The sequence below is a fragment of the Eschrichtius robustus genome, chromosome 10 (genome assembly GCF_028021215.1).
Source record: "Eschrichtius robustus isolate mEscRob2 chromosome 10, mEscRob2.pri, whole genome shotgun sequence".
In the NCBI taxonomy this organism is placed as follows: Eukaryota; Metazoa; Chordata; class Mammalia; order Artiodactyla; family Eschrichtiidae; genus Eschrichtius; species Eschrichtius robustus.
The window spans coordinates 39,484,025-39,488,299 of NC_090833.1; the positions used below are offsets into that span (position 1 = coordinate 39,484,025).

General features: G+C 41.4%; 1 pseudogene; it reads right to left on the reverse strand.

Moving 5' to 3' along the window:
* Positions 1-2,434: 2,434 nt before the first annotated feature.
* LOC137770935 (glycine cleavage system H protein, mitochondrial-like) lies at positions 2,435-3,898 on the reverse strand (annotated as a pseudogene).
* Between the last annotated feature and the right edge of the window lie 377 nt (positions 3,899-4,275).

Below are 4,275 nucleotides of genomic sequence, written 5' to 3' on the forward strand. Positions count from 1 at the left end.
CTGTTAATATGGTGAATTATATGCAGATTTCCTAGTATTAAACTATTCTTGCATTCTTTGAATAAAACATATTATCATGGTTTATTTATTTGTTTTTTAAGTTTTCGTGTAATTGATTTACAATATTGTGTTAGTTTCAGGTATATAGCCAAGTGATTCGATTACGCGCGCACACACACACACACACACACACACACATTTTTTTTTTCAGATTCTTTTCCATTATAGGTTATTACAAGATATTGAATATAGTTTCCTGTGCTATACAGTAGGTCTTTGTTGTTTATTTTATATATAGTAGTGTGTATCTGTTAATCCCATACTCCTATTTTTTATCTCTCCCTGCATGGTTTATTATTTTTAAAAATCCTGATGCATTCTACTTGCTAATTTTTTTTGATATTTGCATCAATATTTGTAAATGAAATTGGTTTATAGTTTGCTTTTTTGTGGTTGCTATCTTTGTCAGGTTTGGTACCATTGTTATACTTGCTTCATGAAACTTATCTGGTGACTTCCTTTTACAATTTATTTTCTGGAAGAGTTGAAATAGTACTGGAGCTATCTGTTTCTTGATAAATAAGTCATGGGGAGGTAATGTACAGCATAGTGACTATAGTTAATAATATTGTATTTAAAAATTGCTGAGAGAGTAGATCTTACAAGTTCTCTTCACAAGAAAAAAATTGTAACTTTATGTGGTGATGGGTGTTAACTAGATTTATTATGGTGATCATTTTGCAATATATACAAATAATGAATTATGTTTTACACTTGAAACTAATATAATGTTATAGGTCAATTATATGTCAATTGAGAAAAGGTTTGGTAGAATTTCTTTTTTTTAAAATTTTGTTCGAGTATAGTTGATTCACAATGTTGTGTTAATTTCTTTTTTTTTACATCTTCATTGGAGTATAATTGCTTTACAATGTTGTGTTAGCTTCTGCTGTATAACAAAGTGAATCAGCTATATGTGTACATATATCCCCATATCCCCTCCCTCTTGTGCCTCCCTCCCACCCTCCCTATCCCACCCCTCTAGGGGGTCACAAAGCACCGAGGTGATCTCCCTGTGCTAGAATTTCTTGATAAAGGCATCAGGGCCAGTTACTGTTTTGAAGAGTAACTCTTAACACTTTCTCTCTTCTTTTCTATTTAATTGTTATGTTCAAAATATATTCTGCCTATTTCACTTTGATTTCTTTTTGGACTCCAGAGTCATTCCTGAAAATTTTGTTATAATCTTGTCTTCTGTGTCTTTCTCCTTGTGTTTTCTGTTGCTTTATGAAAATGGCTGTGTATTATTTATTACAAAGATATTTGTAATTTTTAGATCTTCCCTGTGAAGTGTACCCTTTAAATAATATTTGCTCTAAATCCAACCTTGTCTGAAATTTTCCTCTATGTGCATTTACCCAATAAGCGTTTGCTAAGTTGTTTGCCCTACCTCACATTCTCTTGGTCCACTTTTCACTGTTGTTTCACTTTTCAGCTGTAGTTGCAGCAACTGGCTCTCTGTATGTGTAATCTGAGCACTCACCTTGTCTGTAACATGAAGCTATATATCTGTATATACCTGCTCAGCTGTTATTATGGGCAAAAATTCATGACTAATGGGGACAGGGGACAATGGGTAGATAGTCTCCTTTTCCATCTCTTGGGTGGACAGTTTTGAAGTATATTCACGTGGCTGCACAGAGCTCCCAGCGGGATCATGCCTAGGTGCACCAGGGATAATCAGCTTCATGACACACTGTTTTCCTATTTCACCTTTCTCAGTCCTCCACTCTGATCCTTGTGATTAGGTCCCCAAATTTACCACCTCGATCAGCCTGCTTTTTCAGGGAAGCCTAGATTATGACAGTGTCTTTTGAATTTTGCAGTGAACTGAATCTTGCCTTGCTTTCCTCTTTTAACATACTCTTATACTATATGTACAAAACACATAGTATGTTTATTTATATGACATATATTTGTTCTTAATTCTCTTATGTTTAATTCCTTCTGTAAAAATTAATAAACAGAAATCTCAATTAAATAGAGTTGGGAGACTATCAGGGGGAGCTCTCAGGGCCTGAACTGATAGCAGAGCCCAACAGGAAGAAGACAGACTCCTTCTTTCCGGGCAAGGACTCAGCCAGTGAAAAGCCATGGACTCTGTTAAGAATAACGCTCCCAACTTCCTTTTCCCCTCTATAAAAGTGTTCTTCTTCCCTTGTCCTGTGGGGAATTTGCTCATGGTTGCAGACCCTGCATTGCAATTCTCTGCTATCCTGAATAAATCCATCGTTGCTGGGGAAGTATCTGGCAGTCTATCTGTTTCAAGTCAACACTTGTGTATTCCCTTTTTCACGATAATGATTTGTATATTTCTATGTATAAATATTTTCACAGATTTTTCTTTTTGGTTTCAAACTAGTTTATTTAGGGGTTCCATTTTCACTCCTCAATAGATTTTATGTATTTCTCATATGCTTCTTCACTCATTAGTTCATCTAGTTCTGAAGGATTACTGTGTCATCTTGATCAGCCAACCATCTTCCTAACAAGATTTGTTGACAAGTCCTGGGTTTTCTGCTAGAGCTTCATTCATTTCAGTTACTTCTCCTGATAGAGGAGAATAGAGTTCACCAGCAGCTTTCACACTTTCCAAAGCACCAATCTCCTCTGGTTTGTTCAATTTTGTCCCAACTTCAGGCAGAGTATGGTAAACACCTCCCGAAGCTTCCTGTGCAAAATTGCTCATTCCCACTGTACCAACACCATTTTCTGTTGGTACCCACTCACGTCTGTCTGTGAATTTATGCAGGGAGAGCAGAGCGTGACAGTGCACAGCGTTTAGACATCAGCCACCCACAGCCCCCAGGGCTGTGGTGGGCAGGACAAAGCAGGCACCCACTCGGCAGAGTGCAGGCTGCAGACCCAGGTCCGCACGCTCTGTGCTGCCCCTTACCATATTTTTGTTCTAGCAGTTCCTTTTTTTAAAAATTTATTTATTTATTTATTTATTTATATTTGGCTGCATTGGGTCTTCGTTACTGTGCGCGGGCTTTTCTCTAGTTGTGGCGAGCGGGGGGCTACTCTTCATTGCGGTGTGTGGACTTCTCATTGCGGTGGCTTCTCTTGTTGCGGAGCACGGGCTCTAGGCGCATGGGCTTCAGTAGTTGTGGCATGTGGGCTCAGTAGTTGTGGCTTGTGGGCTCTAGAGTGCAGGCTCAGTAGTTGTGGTGCACGGGCTTAGTTGCTCCATGGCATGGGGGATCTTCCCGGACCGGGGCTCAAACCCATGTGCCCTGCATTGGCAGGCAAATTCTTAACCACTGCACCACCAGGGAAGTCCTAGCAGTTCCTTTTTTATTTTTATGAACTGTGGTTGTAGGAGGTCATCAAGAGGATGTGACTGCTGGTTGACCCTAGAGCCGGACCAGGTCAATGGAAGGTTCCTCACCCCCTGCCCTGTCCTTGCACTGCACACCTTGCTCTCTGTTCCCACAGTGGGAGCGGTTTTCAAAGCGGCAGCCTTGAGAGAGCAATGTGTTGAGATGATCTGGACTGTGCAGGTGACTTAAACCTCGTTTTAAGCCCTCTGTATAAACTTTTAAGATTCTAGTAGGCAGGTGTAGAGTATCTACTTGTTACCGACCTGGGTTCTTGGACTCTTTAATCAATAGAAATTGATAACAGGCCAGACAAGGAGTTCAGGCAAGGCTTTATTGGGGCCTGTTGTGCAGGACGAGGGCAAAACAACTAACAGGTGCCCTTGCTCACTCTGTGAGTAGCGTGGGCGAGCTGGTTCATTAAATGGGGTGAGGGTGGGGCTGACGGGTGGGTCGACCTGGAGGCGTGGCTTACGTGGTCTGCCCACCCCATTGGCAGTGCTGAGCGCCGGGACCATGCGCAGTACCCTGCTTTTGCTCCCGACGCCTCAGAAGCAGTAGTCGGCTTTTGGCTTTTTTGTATCTTACTGTTTATAACTTGCCCCGACTGCGTGTGTGTGCAGTTAAATTTGCTTCCTTATAGTTTCTTCGAATTCTGTTGATGGAGGAGATGTCTGTTCAGGTGCAAGCACTGCAGTACAGGGTCCCAGGTCCCAGCCTGTCTCATACTCGTCGTGCAGCTGCCCCAGACAAGCCTGGTGAGTTCCCTTGCTTAGTTAACCCGCCACCTACTAATCTGGCGTGGCCTGTTTCTTTGGTTTCTCCTTGCCTTTCTCTGTGTATGGGGGCCAGTTTGTGAACAAACAACTGTACTGTTGATTCCTTTGTACAAGCA